This window comes from Astatotilapia calliptera, chromosome 16 (assembly GCF_964374335.1).
Source record: "Astatotilapia calliptera chromosome 16, fAstCal68.1, whole genome shotgun sequence".
Taxonomy (NCBI): Eukaryota; Metazoa; Chordata; class Actinopteri; order Cichliformes; family Cichlidae; genus Astatotilapia; species Astatotilapia calliptera.
Window position 1 is genome coordinate 22,232,266 of NC_137437.1, and position 20,516 is coordinate 22,252,781.

Genomic DNA, 20,516 nt, shown 5'->3' on the forward strand with positions numbered 1-20,516 from the left:
GCTATCGTTTATTGTCTTTCCTCATAAAAATCTTCAACTTCAACTTGACTGTTAAAGCATAAGATGTGTTTTAAAAAAGCCCCTATGTGAGCAATCAGAAGATTTTAATGTGAAACTACTTTTCATAACATTTGCGTTCTCCTGTGCAGCCAATTGCATAACGTCTAGAAAAGCTTAGGGTTGCAGTGCATGTAATAAAACTTTACTTTTTAAATAATAATGAAAGAACTATCATTTCTGATTCTGCGCTGGTTAATGATAACTGCAGCAGGGCAAGGCACACGCCCGCCCCCATTTAGACGGAAGCACTATTCCAACAAAGTCCGCTCCTGGTTACGCAGTAAAAGCTGCCAGCAGGTCGTGGCCGATACAGATTTCAGCCATAATGCATGTTAAAGAGATTATGACAAAGTTGTAATTTTGGTAGTTGGTTCTGAAAACAAGAAGCGCCACATAAAAGCGTGTCATCCCAGTGCTGGTGGATAAGCAGCAGCGTGTCATGGCGACTGCGCTGCCATCTGAGCGATACCAAGTAACGCAGGAGGACACAAGGACAGAAACTCGCCAGTGCTATTTCAGTTACTTTCCAAAACCCTGGTTGGGGCAAGGCCTGCAATTTCAACCCCTGCTGTGGTTCAAGAAATCAGCCCTTTCTAATTATACCATGCTGGCCCAGGATGATGTAAAAATGATTACAGTCTCTTGCACGTTCTTTCGTCCTCATCAAAGTGAAGGTCCAGAGCCCACGAGGACATGCCCAACCCATAAAAACAGTTCAATATTATTTCAAGATACTGATTTAGATAAATATACATTAGCATACAAATCAATTATTTGACCAGGTCAAACTATGACAACCTTTAATGCTTATTCCAACAAATGTTCCAACTGGCTGACTCGTAAGTTTGCAAGAATGCCATAAAGAAGGAAAAACTATCATTTTCATTAAAACTTCATAAAAGGAAACTCTTAAAACGGAATAAATACTGATATGAGTATGGGTTAAAAGTGCAAAAGTATTTTAATTATGCATGTGGATCATTTAGGCCTTCGTGTTTCTTTCTGATGCAAACTGATTACATTATATAGTCATGCACAAAGGCTAGTATGCAAAGTGATTATCCACACCAAAGTCGTATCACTACAACTTCAAATTAATACTCCCCCCCCCTCATGTGTCCTATCTCATTTCCACTTCTACCTTTCTGTTTACACTGCTGACTCATTTGTAATTACCTGAAGTGAGTCTGTGTAGTGCATTTCTCCTTTTAAACCTGTGCAAACAAATCGGATCCGTCACTCCTTGTGAGCAAATGCATTTGCCATGTGAAAGACACGGGCCTTTTGCATTGTCCTACAAAGGTATACTGCTTATGTAGCTTATTTGCCTCTACTCTGTACTATCCAGTAGTTCACTTCACTGTTAAACAGGGTAACAAAGTGCTAACACCCTTTCTCTAACACCAAATTAAAAGTATGCCCAAACATATCAGGACAGGACAATGACATTTCCACACCAGTCGCTTCAAATTTTCACAGCAACCTTGTCACCATTCACAGACAATGAACTAGATTAAACCCTAATGAAGGGAGGGATGCATACTGACTCATTGGCTTGTGATACCATGTGATGGCTGACACATTTCTCAGTGAACAGTTCTTATACTATATATGCTACACACAAAAAAACAATTTACCAAAGAAACAGTATTGTCTCTATTAATTTATCAACTTGCCTGCCCCAAAAATCTAAAGTTTAAGGTGCAAACTATGATATAAGTCAATGCAGTATGTTGCGATAACAAGCCACGATACGTTTTTCTCCCCCCTCTGCACACACATACTGTACAAAACTACAAACTCAGTCAAGTATCAGCTTCTCGCCAGTTAATCTTAAGCCCTACACACAAAATGAAGAAAGACTATAATTAATGCAGATTCTTTCAGTCAGCACACAAAGCACGATGACCATGGAACAATCCACCAAAGAAGAGAATTCTTTCGCTAGACTGAGTGCCAATGTGGATTTACTGTGTACTTCCGAGACCAAGGTGACAGTCTCACAAAAGCTGTCATGGTTAACACACAGAAACCCGCAGAGAGGAGAGAGACAGACAGACAATAAAGAATACAGAGTGGGGGGAGGGTCCTCAGTACGAGTCATCTATAGTGACGCAGGACAAATTGGATGTAATATGTTAATAAGACGCAAAGCTTTCTGGTTTCCAATACCAAAAAAAAAATAAAAATTACTTGTTGCGGCAAAGTAATGCAACCAATCTGGGAAACACTGAGGAGGCATCATTGCTTTCCCCATGAGGCCCTTCTCATTTCAGACCACTTTACTCAGTCAGTGGTAGCCATAGAAACGGTCAAAATACTGTACAAGGCAGCCTGAGAAAAGGCTGTAAAACATAGACTGATAAAGTGATAAATAATAAATCCCACCGACTTGTTAGCTCTCTTGCTATGGCTTTTTTGTTTCGGCTTTTCCAATTTCAGCCCAGGTTCATTCCTGAAATAGTGTCATGTGTGACATCTTGGCAGGATTTTTCCCATTTCAATGACTTCCTACAATTAAAGTAAGGCACTAACATCCTCCCCACGGCCATGCCGCAAGATTTTAATTTTGCCTGCAACCATCAAATTTCATGAAGTTTTCAAACTCTCTAGAGATATTCTTCTCTTACTTGTTTTCACAGGATTACTTATCTATCCGTGCGGTCCCTGAGGAGAATCTTTAGTTTTAGCTTTTTAGAAACAGGAAAGCTTTGCTTTAAATGCATATGTACTTGGTAATTAGGTGCTTTATGCAATGTTAAGATGCTGCAGGCAAAGTAAGACTGCAAAGGGTTTTGGAGCTAGAAACACTAAGAGTGTGCGATTCGCTCTCTTTCCTCTGAAACACAGCCCTGCAGTAGCCCGAGCTCTGGAATGCCTTCCCCACTGGCCCCTGGGGAAGTGTGACTGAAAGGGAGGAGTATGTGTGGGTCTTGGGGGGAAAGAGGAGGAGGAGGTGAAGGGTAGCACTGGGCAGGCACCATGACATTTCCCATTCCTCTTCACAAATTGCCAATTTAAGTGGGTATGGGAAAAAGATATGAACCAGACAATATCTTTGCCATGTTTTATTTTAAGATTTGTGACAGGGAAGCAACCGGAATGCCAATAAAGGGGCCGAGAAGCAGACCAGAAAGACAACAACCCACATATTAGCAGAAATACTAAAATGAAGTAGATCTTAGAGTCTCAGAGCTTGTCTGATATCCTGAGGTGGAAATCCAAAATACAGACAATGTTTGACATAAACACAACAGCCAATTTTTTATTTTATTTTTTTTTAAATCATCCAACCACAGAAAAACAGTCTCTGGTCAGTTTACTAATGGAAAATTCAATCACTCTTATTTTGATAGTGCAGTCACTGGGTAACTTTCACCCTTCGTATCCTGTGCTTTCCTACAGACAGGCTGACCAGTCAAGAGTCTTTGGACAAACTTTAACTTTCACCATTTTGGACAGAAAGTTATAATTCTAGCGTTTATTCATTGTTCTGCTCTTCTGATGTGCTCTGAGGATGAAGGGAACACTAACTAGAACCTTCAGCAGGTGCAGGACTTCTTCATGTGCCACCAGGAGAAGTTCCTGAAGTTAGATTGTAGCTGGTAATTAAAGGCTGAGGCGATGCAGGGTCACTGGGGAGGCAGCTGATTATACTGCTCTGTTATTTGTCACAAACAAATTAGCAATAAAAATATTTATTGAGGTGTATCTTATAGAGATCCTTAATCATCTAAGATAGATTTGCCTACGTTAGTGTGCACTTATGTGCGTGCACGTACATGAGTGCATGGTCTGCTCTGCACCTCTACCAGGGATCTTTGCTCTGAACCAAGGGAGGTGAAAATAATTTACCCAAGTGGCCACATGAGAAACTGGGACTGTTGTGGAGGGTCACACCAAGAAGCTTATAAATAGAGAAACACGGTGCGGCCCTCCACAACAGTCCCAGTCTCTCATGTTGCCCGCACCTGCAGCTGAACTCAGTGCTGATAGTAGGCCTGCCTTGACCAAATATTTTCCTTACCAACTGTTATCTGTTAGTTAATGCAATAAAGAAAAAAGGCGCCTGTTAAGGACACAAAAGTGGTAGTGATTCTAAATATAGTGCAACAACGAGTAGGGAGGCCACACTAAGTGGATAATGGTGCACTACTTGCATGTCTGAAATCATGTTTGAAGTCCGCAAATCACACATGAATGTGATCTTCCTGTGACTGCCTGGTCCAAAACCTGTACCATGTAGGGGTTGGTATGTGAAAGCAGGAATGGCTATCGTGACGAGTGTCAGACAGTTGCCACCTACTGACACATTCCCTAAGAGTTACATGCCTATTACAGGGATCACGGGTCTTATTTCAAAGTCTTGATTATCTTTCCCCCCCAATTTAGAAGCTTTTGTTCCGTTAAACAGCACATTTCCCTTTATTCCTTTCCCCAATGTGTGTCTACCTGCCTATATATGAAAAGGGGTGGAAATCAGCCTCCGCACGTGCAGGCAATTTCACATTAATTAAGATTTATAGGAGATGACAATGGGTACACTAGAATTTATGAATACAATGCACAAGTCTGGGTCTCCACAAAGATTTATGCATCTGACAGATTAATGATGGTGTGATTCTGCAAAGTGATTCTGTGTGTGTGTGTGTGTGTGTTTTTTTTTTTTTGGGGGGGGGGGGGCGCAGAAGTGTTTTTGAGTTAAAAAGAACGTACAGAGAATCTTTGAGGACCTCTGGTAGCACATAGAAAATAAAAGGGTATTTAAGTCAAACCTAAATCCTGCAATGTGAAACATATTGTGTTGCCAAGAACAACAACACAACCACTTGCAGTTTTCTAATTAGACAGACAGAATGCAGAAGGACGCTACCAATCTATTTCACTGGTGCTCCAGCTGGTTGCATTTCCTACAAAGAAAAAAAATAATTACACTCTTTCAGATTAGCATAATGCATCCAAAAGACAAAAGAAAAAGAAAACAAAAGATGTACATGACACAAACGCAAATGTTTTACCATCCATGGAAATCCAAATGAGCCCAGTGTCCATGCTGAGTTGTCGAGGGTTTGACCTCATTTCATAAGAGCTTTAGAATAAATTATGGCACATCCACTGTTGACAGTCTTGGCTGGAGAGTTATTGATATTCATGCTGGTAGAATCATGTTTGAATGTCTCTCTGCAGGCCTCCTCAGTACCCAGACTAGACAAGTGGGACACTGTTCACTGCCAGACTACAGGGTAAATATCCCTCTCGCCTCCTATCCATCCTTGTATGACACTAATCAGCCTTTTGAGTGAACATTAGGGAGTAAGTTGTTTTCTGTGCTTTAAAATTTTTTACTTGAGTGGCACTAACCCAGCAAGGGGTGCATTCTTAATGAATTATTTATATTCAATAGGTGCAGCGAAGGACTTGTAAAGAATATAGCTGTAGCGTCAGGGTCGACCAGTCAATTGTTTGGTCAATAGACTCTCACCTGAAAAAAATTCTCACTGATCAGAAAAGGTCTAAATCGATAGCTGTGTAAGACTGAGCCGATATCTTTGGCAGTAGTAGGAAAAGACCACCTTTAGGAAAAAAAAGAAAGAAAGCATTTTATGAACTCCCCTGCCTTTTTGCAACTTTGGAGTCAACCATACTCAGAAACTCTGTTAAGAGTCTAAGTTTAATGTTTAATTTTACATTACATTGGCTTCAAACTAATTGGCATCATATAAAAGAAGAAGATCGGTGTGTTTGAACTTGAAAAACCAACAAAGCTGACATTATTTCAGCATAAAACAACAATTTAAAAATAATTTATTATGCTGAAAATACAAGCTTTTAATGTCTAATATCAATTTAGGCCAACAAGGCAAGCAGTAGTGTACCTAACAAAATGTAGAATATCAAGGTAATGTAGTCTGTGCTACACACAAATAACTGGTTAATAATTATAGACAATTTCAGTCTACTGAGATTTTCTTTGGTGGACTTTAGTGTTCTTATGTTTCTCTCTGGTCAATGGTCTAGGTCAGGGGTCAGCAACCTTTAAGACCCAAAGAGCCATTTGGACCCGGTTTCCACGCGACGGAAAACACTGGGAGCCGCAAATACTTTTTGACATCTAAAATTAAGTTAACACTGTATATATTGTTTTTTACCTTTATGCTTTGTGTGAACAACTAAGGTGTGTTGCTTATGAAAGTGCTACAGAGAAAGTTACATTTTATTTATGTAATTAACACATTTTGAACTCTTAAAGAAATATAACAAAAAGACACCCAGCTGAACTAAAATGATCCATGTAGCAAATAAAAACTGTTGTGAGCTACCACCCTTATATCGCCTTTGGGCTTTTGGAGCCTTGACCTGACTTTTAAAAAAAATAATTGGAAAAAAAGCACTATGCTGCTAAAAAAAATGAAAAATAGATATTTGCAAAATTCTGCCTAAATATGTATTTTACCAGGTTAAGGTGTGTGGCGGGGCGTCGTCTGCAGCGACGCTGCAGGGGAGGCGGATGCACCTGAGCGGCACCCGCAATCACGCCTCGCCGCCTTAACGTCTGTGCCATCTATGCTGTTGTTGGTGGTATATGTCGGGCTGTGAGCTGAAAAGTTACAGCCGGTTGTATGCGTACAGCAACCGTGTATGAAAAGTGGTCAATAAAGAGATGCTGAAAAGCATGTTCATGCAAACATTGTCGGGTCTGCTGTGATAGGTTTACAATGGGACTTCTGCTCCTGAACCTCTGCGCACAGCGTCTGCAAATCGGGGCTGTACGAAGTCACTTTCATGTTTACGCAGGACTGTAAGCTGTCATCTGTGAGGCGTGAGCGGTGTTTGTTTTTAACATAGTTCACGGTTGAGAACAGCTGCTGACATAATGTGGATCCGAAGATCCATAATTGGCCTACCTGGGGTTGAAAGTCTCGATAAATGTACGGTATTTCGGCGGGTACACCGGCTTCCGCGAGTGTGACGCTTATTTAGAGCGATATAAAAATAAAATTATATTTTATTATTTTTTCATTTCAATATCACAATAATCTTCCAATTTAGAAGTACAAGTTAAAAAAAAGAATGAACATAAATAAAATACACTTCAGCTAAATACTTCTAATTTATTTTCCCAAACCATGCCGAGCTGCAGTATAAGGACTAAAGAGCCGCAGGTTGCCGACCCCTGGTCTAGGTACAGAAGGTTTTTTTGGGGGGGTTTTTACTGATGCAATTAAAAAGGGTTGATTTGCGGTGCTGCTGAGCAACTGACCCATTAATCTTTCCACAGTAATGCCATAAAAAAATTCTTGCACGGGTTTTACATGGGGGTTAATTGCAATGGCATCTTCTCCAACTCGCAGAAACAGCTGTCACATAGGACAGATGGACAAGCCTAGCACACGCATCTAAGCTATGATCAATCATTTTAATACTGTGAACAGAGCTCGGGGAGCCACACCGCTGCAATGTGGTTGAATTACAATGCTGACTGATGAGGGATGGACATGACTTTACAGATGTACATCTTTTTCCACCCTGATACTTCTGCAAAAACCTACAATTTCTCACTTTTATCTGTTAGAAATATTAAGAAGCTACTCTGAGACAAAAGTGGGGTTTATTTTCAGACACAAGTGCAAAATGTGGTCTGGAGACCTAGGTTGCCATGGAGATGTGGTTTAACAACAGATTTAGCTTGCCATTAGCACAGACCATTAGGCACAGCTTCATCTGGGGCCAGGTGAGGTCATGAGAACACCAGTAACCTCTGGACAACAGCCTGTTCGGTAATGTTAAATGGACAAGGATGCGGCACAAAGGCTGTTCACCAAATCCTTGCAAAGAGCCTAATCCCATAAGCAAACAAGGACCAGCGAAAAGCTTGCAGCTTTGTACTCTTCACTGTCAGTGGGAAATCTGTGCAAATTTAGCTTCAATCAATCTTGCCTCAATTCATTCTCAGAACAGAAGGAACTTTTCAACAAGCACATTTATTTTAAAGATTAATAATATATTTAAAAGTAGATAAACCATTCGGGCACCAAGCAGTGCTTTTTTAGGATGATCTTCAACTGCATATACTTCCAAATTCAATTCTATGCTTTTGTCAGTTTTGAGCAAATTCTGAGCAGACAGAGTTTTCAAATAAAAACCGATCCAAAAATAACACATTTATTAGAAGACTTTTTAAATGTGAAAAGGAAGCACTCAATGCAAACTGCTCCTACTTGAAGCAGTTATCCTCTGTTCCTTTGAGGGTGGGCACAAAGGAACCAAGGTCATTAGTTCAGGCTGCTGCAAACCCTCCTGAGCTAAGGATGGCAAGACATTCATCTGCAGGCACAATTACAAAAAAGGAAAGAAGAAAAAAAATCTGTGTTCAGAAATGCAGAACAGAGCAGCGCAGAGCAAAGTAGGTTTAAAGAGAAAGAAAGGGGGGCGCCGAGCCCAGGACTGAACAGAGTTCTCAACAGACACCCACACAGACTTTTCTGAGAGTCAGACACTGTGACAGCATGGGCTGGTGTCTGCAAAGAGATGGCAGCAGATGAGAAGGAACCCAACCCTCAAAACGCTTGGGAAAAATATCAAAGCGAAGCAACGAACAGCTGGCACTTTGTAGTATCTCCTATGGGTGACATGATCATCTACTGCATAAAAGGAACACTTTAGGTACTTATTTAAATCACAGACAATGGCTGAGGAAGGTATGAAAGCAAAACGGAGGAGAGGAAAAAAAAGAAATCAGACAGAAGGAATGTGTCTGCCCAGGAAGGTCACGCTGTAATTAGAAAAACCTGTGGCCCGCTGACCTCTCCAGCCAATGAACTGTCATGACAGCCACTATCACCTCTTCAAAGACCATGTGAAAACACGCAGGCACGTTAACTGATAAACTGTTTTTTCTAGTCTTTGAAGTAGAAAAAACTGTTTGCCGACTGATGGGTGAAGGGTGAGGAGTGAGCAGAAAGACAGTGGGATAAGGGGGGGGCAATTCACCCCCTTAGTTTGGGAAGTCATATTTTGAAGTCGTCAGTGGAGCAGTCTGGAGGTTGTCACCGTGTTTTTTTTTGATGATGACTGAGTCTGTATCCTCTTTCAGAGAAAAGCTGTGAACGAATGAACGTAAAAGTCACAAAGGCCATACTACCGTGACCTCTTATCACTTTAAACTTGGCGCAAGTAGCATGGGTAGACATCCATGGGACTATGACTGTCTGTGCCTCCGATTTGGATCTTTATATGCTGAAAAAAAACTTTTTTAATACAGGTTTAGGATAACAGTTGTTTAGCTGTTAATATAACCTGAACTTAGTTTGTGTCTTCCAGCTGTTCCTAGAAGTCTTTCTTCTGACCACAGTCACATGTGCACCACAACAGTTTATTACTTATAGTAATTTCCACTAAATGGTGATAGGATTAATGAGGATCTACGAGAAAATGTCATTGTAAAGCAGAAGCAGGGGAGAGCTTTCTTTTTTTGGTTTTAAAAAAAAAAAAATGTTACATTTTGTGCATTTCAGTGTCAGGGCAAGGAAAAAAGAGAAGCAACAGACTTGAGGTTGTCATTGAAGTACAGGTTGTTAATATGTGCTTTTCCTGGAAAATGCTAGCCAGCTTCAACAATCAAAAATAGCTTGACAATCCAAAATCTATATATATGGAATGTGATCAAAAATGATTACAACCATCACTCTTAAAAGTCCTTCATTATGTGACGCGAAATGTCCTGCTCCTAATGTTTGTTGTAGCAAAAAGTAACCTCGAGGTGGGCCAACCAGGCTCACTGCTTTTCCCTGGAGTCCATATTTTGCTTTTCAGAAGGAAAGACAGGGAGTGTCTAATGTGGATACACCTGAGGTTTGTGGGCATCCAAGTCTGCATGTGTGTTTGGGTGTTTGTGCATTTGCACATGAGTGTGTGTCTAAGTGAAAGATGTGGTTTGAGCTACGCCCTGCTAATCGTTGCCTGCTGGCTGTGCAGTGCTTTGATAGCCGTGTAGGTCTGTGCACTGAATGGTCTCCTTTGTAAATCAGGTGCATTCTTTCTCCACCATTTCAGGTCCTACCGCAACTGCCTGGACATGAAAAACTACATAAACATGACCGGGAGCAAAATGGGAAACAAAAACCCATTTCACACCTATCACCAGTTCTCTTTGAAATAAAAAAAAGACAGAGACGAATTCAAACACAACTGTAGAGGTGATTTTAAAAGCCTATTTATCACAGATTATTCAGACAAAAGCTGAAGGTTATCACTATAGGCAATCTAGAGCCTCATACCTGGAAGAGTTTTTCTTTTAAGTGGTAAAATCAAGAGGTTATGACAAAAGAGACAATTGTAATGTTCTGAGCTTTACATATGATGGGTAAATCCAAGGATATTAACAATGTATTTTCAGATTGTTTGACACTCATTTATTTTCTGGTTGTTAAGTGGTTGTTCTGTAATGGTCACACAGCGAATGAGCTCTGGAAACTACACTTCCTGTAGCTACATATACTCACAGAGGTTTTCTTTAAGTTTTCTCACAACCACGGGCCAAGCAGGTAGCGTTTCTCCAAATGTCTGCGGATAACATGTATAGAGAAGAGCCTGCCACCCAGCTGTTCAGTGAGAAAAATACAGACAGTGAGGTACTGGAACTTGTGGCAGATTCTGCACCTAGTGGTGTTTGTTAATGTCTGAGTGGAGTGTTAGACATCACGAGACGGTGAAAGAATTTACTGTGATCCTAAACTCACACATGAAGACTGCACCCGAAGCAGCAAAGAACAAAGGCCTCAGAACCTGGGCCTCACGCATCGACATCACACACACATCCTCTGCAACCAGACAATGAAACAAAATTGTGGGGCGAAAGCAAGTCTGTTTGAGTGTTTTCATTCTGAACCGACGCCATCTCAGAGCAAAGATAACATACAACCAAGCGGGATTTTACATTTCCCTCCCTGTAACAAAAAAAAAAAAAAGCTGCCTTTGTTCGAATGGAGAACCTTATATCAAAAGCTCCTTTATGTTTGGACAAATAACTCAGCCACCTGTGGTTATTGTTTACAGAGGAAAGTCTTCCCCTAACGGTAAGATAATCCTAATGGGGCAGCTGTAACAGAGAGAACTCCCTGGAATCTCTGCAATGCCAGCTGTTCTTCTAACACTGTACCTCAACAGAGAGGTGATACACGAGTATGCAGAGCAGAGCTTGCAATAAAATTCACAATAGATGTCAGATTTTACAACATAACAAACCAAAAAACTCTTCCCCTAAAGTACGATCGATTCGCTTTTCTGGCGCCTGCCTTAAAAGATTTAATCTATTCCAACATCACAGCAGTATTTAAAAATCAGAAAGCCACCTAAACAAAAATTCTGCTTTGTTAACCAATTTGCTGTTGTCTGACCTTTAGCAACAAATCACTGTTTTATGTCAAAACACCCAAGAAGCGCACAGAAAGTGCAGAGACAGCACGTACCATTCTCCGCCACAGCTGAGGCAACAAAGTTCTTAATGCCCTCTCTTTCTCTCTCTCAAACACACACACACACACACAGAATGACCAGTACTTTGAATGCGGGTCTTTTACATCACTTAGATTCCATAAATTTTTCACTTAATCTTCCTGAAATTCAAAGAGTCTGCTCAGGCCGTGAATCGCTTTGAAATGGAATTAAAAGACTTAGAAACTTTGCAAGTCACTGAACCGGTGACAAATTTTTGTTGTTGTGTAAAGCTGCTTATCGTCATGTGTTTGAAGAGCCAACACGTTCTATGCCGTATCAGACCTTGATAATAAAAGTAATGTGACCAAATAGTCCCTTGATATCCCTTGACAAAAAAAAAAAAAAAAAAAGAACAAAGTTGTCACGTTTTATGGGGGACGTAGTCATTTTCGTATATTGGTTTAACTGGAAAATAGAACCACATCTGGGGTTTGCTTTTCCTTCACATTTAAATGATTAGACCCACAATTCCTCCTAATATTTGCAAACTAGGGCAAGTGGCTGGCCATTATCTGTGGGGACATAAAGCAGGGGTTGACCCCAGGTCTCAGGTCAACAACAGAGTAGCTCCTCCCGGTCCTGCCAGGTGCATGTGTGGCTTCTGTCGCTATACTGACAAACAAAGGGAGAAAAGTCCTGGCAACTGCTGGTAACTGCATATTCGTTGTGTGTACAAGGCTGGTGAATGTGCCGGGAGTCGGAGGAATAAACAGCTGAAACTGTTACCTCAAAGAGTGGACAGCTAGTGAGATTAACACTACATCACCCACAACAGACAGACAACTGTGTGGCAGCTGCTTCAAGCAGCACATGGAGCAGTAAGCCTAAGTAAGTGGGCATTCATTCAGGTATTACGGTAACACACGGTCACACTCAGCAATTAAAGCCGAGCCAAAAATGCAATTTTCCTGGATATATCAGCACGAACTGATGTGAAGAAAGCAACTATTTACTCCTCTCAGTACAGTAAGGCTTCAAAAGGAGAAAGCTACTGGGGCCTCTGTGAAGGGTAAAGAAATGGGCCACTGAGGCCAGTTTGCCAGAAAAAGCATTAAATCTTGGTGGAAAAATGTAGACTCACATGTCTTAACAAAGGTCCTTGGTATGATCTAAAAAACATGGTGACAAACTATGTACTTTACAGGCTGCTAAAGAAAACCAGCTGATTAATTACTTGACTGAACTCCAACTAAGACAAAAAGTTGTCTCCAAGGAACTCACCCAAAGGAAAGTCACCACCGTGCAACAGCATCTTGAGAACATAACTCTCCTTATTCATTTTTGTTAAGTCCGACTGCTGTTATATTAAAAATTAAAGAACAAGGGGGGAGGGGAGAGAGCAGCGACATGTGAAGACGTGTTTTTGCGAGCTCTGCTTAGATTGACCATTTGCGTAATTTTCCCGCTCCCCTTCTAGTACATCCCGGCGCGAACCCGTCTCACAAGTGCCTAATCTTTCGAATCAGTTGTATTTTGTAGTCTAAAGCTGTTCAACATGCCTAAATCGCTCAAGCAGAAGCCGGGGCCTGATGCCTCGGACTTGCCTGGTGCGGATCCGGCCGCGGGGGTGGGGGCCGGGCCGGATCTCGACACAATCATGGCTGCCATAAAGCAAACGGAGCAGAATGTGCTAGCCAAGATCGACTCGTCTGTGATGGCAGCTGCAGGTGAACTACACAAGAAAATAGACGACTTGGCGGGTGATTTAAGGTCAGAGGTCCTGAGTGTGCGCGCAGAGTTTGCGAAGGCTATCGAAGACATGCAGAAAGAAAACGCCACGCTCTCGACCCGCACTGATGATCTTGAGGAGGAAGCTAATGGCCAGGCTAACCGTGTTGTAGCACTGGAAGCTAAAGTTGATGCGCTATCTGCCCAAGTCGTCCGGTTGGCAGACAAGGCCGATGATTTGGAGTCCCGGCAACGTCGTGATAACTGCAGACTAATTGGAGTGGAAGAGGGATTCGGAAATATTCGACCGGAGAAAGCCGTGGCTGAATTGTTGAAGGAAGCGCTCGCCCTCGACTATACGCCGACGCTCGATCGGGCGCATAGGAGCCTGCAGCCGAGGCCAAAGGATGGAGATGCCCCGAGACCGATAATCGTCAAGTTCCACTATTTTCAGGAGAAAGTGGATGTTCTTCGAAAGGCCATGGGGGCAGGTCCCATTACCCGTAATGGGAAGCGTTTCTACATCTACCCAGATTACTCGGCCACCGTTAGAAAGAAGAGATCGGCCTTTACCGAGGTGAGGAGATTGCTTCGCCGGTGTACGGGAGTGAAATATGGTCTCCTGTATCCAGCTACATTGAAAATCACGACCCCGGCTGGCGAACAGATGTCTTTCGAAGACCCGATCAAGGCAAGGCACTACGTCGAGACCAATCTGCGCCCACGGGAGACGGAGGGAGAGTGACAGTTAATTCACGGACCACAACAAGTATCACACGCTGCGTGCTAACATTGAGGTAGTCTGCACAGGCTGTGCATTGACTGGTGAACGTCGCCACGCTACGGTTGGATGCCCTTTATGATTGGACAAGGTATAGCTATAAGATGTTGGGGATTTCTGTGGATGTCATGTGGCCTGGGGAATATTTTATTTCAGAATATCTTTGGTATCCTTATTGGTCTTAGTTCCAGCCCGACACCATAACCCCAACAGTGCTTTTATTTTGCTTTTTGATGTATTCTGATTAATTAATCCCCTTTTTCTTATCATCAGTGTCATTATTTTTATTGGGTTTTACCCCTTTCTTGTGGGATTATTTTCCAACCGTGAGTGTTCAGAGCCGTACCGGCCTGTAAGTGGATGGGTGCCGACATGCATGCGGCAATAATGATGCTGAGTCAAGGGTCCTATTATACTTTGTTCTGTCTTTGCTGAGTTCATGTAAGAGTTTAAGCTAGTGTAAACGTGTTATATGCCTAGGAGAGAGAGGAGTGTTTTCAGGGCAGTCTCAGGTTTGTGGAAGACCAGCCCAGGGGTCCAGGATGGTGAGAGGTTTATCTATGTTTATCTGTTTGTTTTTGTTAGTTTTGCTTTGGGTTTATCTGTGGTTTATGTTGTGGCTCAAACAGGCACTGAAACACTGAGATATAACCAACGTGCAGGATCAGTCTATTATCGATTGTGGCACTATGACTCTGGATAATGTGAATAATCAACAGAAATCGGTCTCATTCATTAGCTGGAACGTCAAAGGGCTGAATAATTTGGTTAAAAGAAGCAAGGTATTTAGTCATTTGAAATCGCTCAAACCTGACGTGATGTTTCTACAGGAGACACACTTAAATACTAACTCCCAAAAAAGATTAGGTTGTAAGTGGATTGGACAAATATATCATTCACGTTTTAACTACAAAGCCAGGGGAACAGCAATCTTAATTAGGAAGGGGGTTCCATTTGAACACTCTGAAGTGATATCAGATCCTAATGGCAGATATGTTGTTGTAGTGGGCAAGCTGTTTAACACACCACTAATACTGGCTAATATTTATGGACCTAACTGGGACAACGCACAGTTCTTTCTTAATTTTTTTTCGACTCTCCCAGACCTTGTCTCCTATAAACTAATTCTAGGTGGAGACTTTAATTGTGTCCTTTCTCCCCAGCTGGACCGATCAAGCGTAAGGTCGAGCAACACCCTCTCGTCAGCAGCAGTGGCTATTAATTCCCTACTTCGTTCTTACGGCTTATCGGACCCTTGGCGTGCAACAAACCCATCTACGAAGCAATTTTCCTTTTTTTCCCCTGTACATCATAGTTACTCCAGGATTGATTACTTCATTGTCGATAACCAGCTACTTCCCTTGATTTCCAGCACCAAATACCACAGTATAGTGTTGTCAGATCATAGCCCTGTGCAGATGGGTCTGGTTTTTCCAGGTAATGTAGCGCCCCAACGAACGTGGCGGCTAGACCCCCTATTACTTTTATGTGAACGCTTTAAAACGTTTCTCAGCAATCAGATTGACTTCTTTCTAGAAATTAATGACACCCAGGATGTGTCGAGGGGAGTCTTGTGGGAGTCTATGAAAGCCTATATTAGGGGCCAAGTTATTTCTTATGTGGCACACAGAGACAAGGAGCGCTCTAAACAACTTAAAGAACTGGCTGACAAGATTGCGGATATGGATAGGCGTTACGCTCTTTCACCTACGCCAGATCTTTTTAAGGAGAAATTACTGTTGCAAACTGAATTTGACACGCTTATGACATGGAGAGCCGAAAGAAATATTTTTAAATCCAGGCAGGTATATTATGAGCATGGAGATAAAGCGGGGAGGCTCCTTGCACTTCAGCTCAAGCAGCGGTCAGCTGAGCGCGTGATTTCGGGAATTGAAATAGGTGCTGATTCGATATCTCACGACCCCCGAGTCATTAATGACCAGTTCAAATATTTTTACTCTACCCTATATCAATCAGAGGTGGGCAGTAATTCATCCGAGATCTACTCGTTTCTTGACTCGCTGGATCTTCCCAAGCTCTCTCCGGACGCTCAGTCGCCTTTGGAACAGCCGTTGTCGATTGAAGAGATAACGAACGCTATTAAATTATCTCAGACTGGAAGGTCGCCAGGTCCGGACGGTTTCCCCATGGAGTTTTACAAGGAATTCTCTTCGAAGCTCACACCTATTTTAGAATCAGTTTATGCTGAATCTTTTGCTACTGGCAATCTGCCGCAGACGCTTACCCAGGCCACGATCTCAGTCTTACTAAAGAAAGATAAAGATCCTGTACAGTGTAGCTCATACAGGCCAATAAGTCTTTTGTGCTGTGACTATAAGATTTTAACCAAAACTCTTGCACTACGGTTGGACCCTATTATTTCCACCATTATTAATGAGGACCAAACGGGCTTCATTCCCGGACGGCAGTCATTTTTTAATGTGAGACGACTGTTTAATGTGGTATTCTCCCCCCATTCGACAATACAACCGGAAGTTATTCTGAGCCTTGACGCTGAAAAGGCGTTTGATAGAATCGAATGGTCCTACCTTTTCACAGTTCTGGAGAAATTCGGCATGGGACCTACTTTTTGTAGATGGATTAAAGTCCTATATTCAACGCCTATGGCTGCAGTCAGGACAAATGGTCTGATTTCGGAATATTTTTCGCTCTACAGGGGGACGAGGCAGGGCTGTTGCCTGTCACCCTTCCTGTTTGACATTGCGATCGAACCGCTGGCAATTGCTATCAGATCTGATGAGAGGATTAAAGGTATATCCAGGGGTGAGGTAACTCATAAAACTCTGCTTTATGCTGATGATCTCCTTTTGCAGATATCAGACCCAATTGGGAGTATGCCCCACCTTTTCCGCTGGCTGCGGGAGTTCAGCAACATATCGGGGTATAAGGTTAATTTATCAAAATCTTTACTGTTTCCATTGAACAATCTGGCAAAACAGACCACTTATGACGATTTGCCTTTTAAAATTGAAAATGACAAATTCACATATTTGGGACTGGAAATAGCTGGCTCGATTAAGACTATTTTCCAGTATAACTACAGGTCTATTCTGGACAGTACTAAATCTGATCTGGGTAGGTGGTCAAAACTTCCACTTTCGCTGGCAGGACGGATAAATATGGTGAAGATGACTGTAATGCCCAGGTTTCTTTATCTATTCCAAATGATCCCCATCTTTCTCCCCAAATCCTATTTTGCCCAGCTGGATCGCTTTGTCTCTTTGTTCATATGGAACAAAAAACCTGCACGCATAAGGAGAGCAAGCCTGGAGAGAGCTAAAGCTGATGGTGGTTTGGGCTTACCTAATTTCTTATTCTATTATTGGGCTGCTAACATTGTCAAGCTGACATATTGGATAACCATGTTTGCGGATGGGGAGGGTCCAGTCTGGGCAGATATGGAACTGAGAGCTACACTCCCAATCTCTCCGATTTCGATCTTAACTGCCCCTCTCCCACTGAATGTCAAAGCATCTGGGCTGAACTCCAATTTGGTGGTTCAAAATTCAATTAAGATCTGGGGCCAATTCAGGAAACATTTTAACTTGACAAATACTTGTAGCTTTTCTCCGATAATGTTCAACCATCTTTTTACACCATCTCAAATAGATCATTCATTTGCAGTCTGGCACAGAAACGGTCTGGTTTTCTTTCAAGATCTCTTCACTGAGGATGGCTTTGTCTCATTTAAATATTTGTGTGAAGACCATAACTTACCAAAGTCTCACTACTTCAGATACCTTCAGGCTCGGAGTTTTGCCTCTAAATTTCTCCCAGGGTACCCGTCTCTGCCCTCTAAGGACCTACTGTATCTAGTTCTTAATGTGAGTCAGCCCACTAAAAGAGCAATATCGAAGATTTATGCATTGATTCTTGAAAGCTGCCCTCATACATGGGACAAACCTAAGGCGGCGTGGGAAGGGGAGGTTGGAGAACTCATGTCAGAAGACATCTGGAAGAAAGCCATACAGCGTATACATACGTCTTCTCTCTGTATTAGACATGGCCTGATTCAATTTAAGGTCGTCCACAGGCTCCACTATTCTAATGACAGACTGTCTAAACTGTACCCTGATGTTGCACCGAATTGTCCTAGATGTGATTACTCTCCTGTTTCTTTGGGGCACATGTTTTGGTCATGTCCCTCCCTGTATGGTTTCTGGACATCAATTTTTCAATCACTGTCAGCTATATCGGGTGAAACACTGCGGCCTGACTCTTTGATAGCTATCTTCGGTGTACCTCGGGAAGAGCTGAGACTCTCTCCCCTCCACAAAAACGCAATAGCCTTTGCCTCGTTGCATGCCCGCCGTCTGATACTGCTGAGCTGGAAGGCGTCGAACCCTCCTTCCTACGTCCATTGGATTAGAGAGGTGATGTTGGGATTAGCTCTGGAAAAAATTAGGTATACCGTGCGCGGCTTGGAGAGTAAATATGACAAAACCTGGTCACGGTTCATAACTCATGTCAAGAGTCTGTCTTTTGCCTGATTTATTGTTCTTTACTTGTTGGTAATTTATGCTCTTGCTCTCTTCTCGGACTGCTGTCCATAGTCTCCTCAATGCCCGTACTTTGACTGTTGGGATTTCTTTATTCCCTTTTTCTTCTTTGTTTCTTCTCTCATGTGCCGGGGTCCGGCTGTTGGTGCTATAATGACTGTCACAGATTGGTTTGAGTGTTTCTCCCCTTTTTTTTTTTTTTTTTTTTTTTTTTTTTTTTTTTTGTGTTGTGTGTATTGTGCTTCCTGGTTGTGGGGATGCCACCTGGATGGGGGTGGGGGGTAGGGTTTGCAACTTTTGTAAGAAATTCTGGACTGTTTTGTTGGAAAACTATAAATAAAGTTGTAAAAAAAAAAAAAAAAAAAAAAAAAAAAATTAAAGAACAAAGCAGAGCAATTTCATATAAACTCGTGTCATGGCGAGACAGCATCATTATTTCTACCAACCTGATCTTTAAATAGAGGGATGCACCCTCCCAGCAAACACCAGCTACAACAACATTTTAATCTTTATAATGCAATAATTTTCCCAGTGTCCCAAATATCGACCGTAGTGATTCCTATACACAGCATGTCCCTGCTACAATTACCCAGCTCTCAGAAAATGAGAACATCAAAAGGCAACTACCCACAGCAAACTAGTGCCCACTCATGGAATGGCAGACCATAAAAAAGTACTTAAAAGGGATTCACATGGTCAATTTCAAACAGATTCCTTGCAGATTGACTACAGGAGAGGCAAGTGGGAAGGAGGAGGAAACGAAGGAGGAAGGACCTAGGAGGAGCACAAGATGGAGAGACTAAATTAGCAAGCTGTGTGTTTTTGTGGTCTTGGCAATGGGGAGATCCCAAAGGAGAGCTAATGACTGTAGTGGTATCTGGCATGGGGGCCAAGTTTCCTTTACTGTTTTAAAGTCGCCTCCAGTCCATAGCCACCAAGTCATGACCAACATATGCTGAGCTCTCGTGCAATTATACGATTATCAAGGTCGTTCCTCCCACTTATTTCCATTATATGCTGCTGAGCACATTTTACAGACATTTTGTCCTTCTGGATCTTCTGAAGAAAGGAAAGTCTGTAGAGTCCAGCCTCTAAGGACGCTTAGAGGGCCAGAAAAAAAAACCAGACTTATAAGACTAATAAATAATCATTTAAAAAATGCATGTACATAATGCGTAGTGTATCCAATCATCAGGTTTTATGTATTCCTAACTACATTTTAAGTCCCAGGAAGGGCAAGATTATAAAGAGATGATCTGCCAGCAACTTTTTATGACATTACCTACATTTCATTGAGGTCAAGTAACTAAATAAACTGTTAAAGCCCAGAAAATAAAGATATATAACAGATATACAGGCCACATGCAGGCACAACAGTGGGGCAAAGGTAGCAGTTGTAGCTGACCTCTCAACCATAAGAGCCCTAAACAACAGAAAGGAGTGGCAAGACTTTTATTGTCCCAGCATGAGAAAAGGAGGCAGAGCCACTTCAGCTTGATGGATGGGTTCCAACTGGGAAAGTGAGGCTGGGGATAAAGACTTCTATCCCGCCATAAAACTCTGCTGCTCTTGGTCTTCACACACCCAGTAACTTCTGTGTTTAAGTGTGGAATAACAAGAAAACTACGCTATCTGAGTGATTCATACAGGCTAGACAGGTTGCAACACCTTCATTAAGGAAAATGTATACAAGGCTGCAGTGCTCAGATCTCAATCCCTTAATGTACTGGAAAGCAGTCGAGGTGATGTGGTGAAGTATTGTGTGTGTGTGTCTGTGGAAAGAAAGTCACGGTTTCCCCTTTAATTTTAACACCGGCTGTTGAGTGAAACAATCACATCAGACAAAGGATGATAGAGCACGATAGAAGGAGCTATGAGACATCTACCGTGCACACTGTAGACTGTTTGAACCAGACTTCTGAGGCAAGCCCTCAGGTGCTACAGCAGGTCTAGGCTGGTAGGTGCAGTATAAGCATAAATGGTCAACCTGC

General features: G+C 42.1%; 1 protein-coding gene across 6 annotated transcripts in view; it reads right to left on the reverse strand.

The window, feature by feature from the left end:
• The window catches only part of tanc1b (tetratricopeptide repeat, ankyrin repeat and coiled-coil containing 1b), a 120,503-nt gene that overhangs the window by 87,090 nt on the left and 12,897 nt on the right, over window positions 1–20,516 (reverse strand). The gene's annotated exons all lie outside the window — the stretch shown is intronic.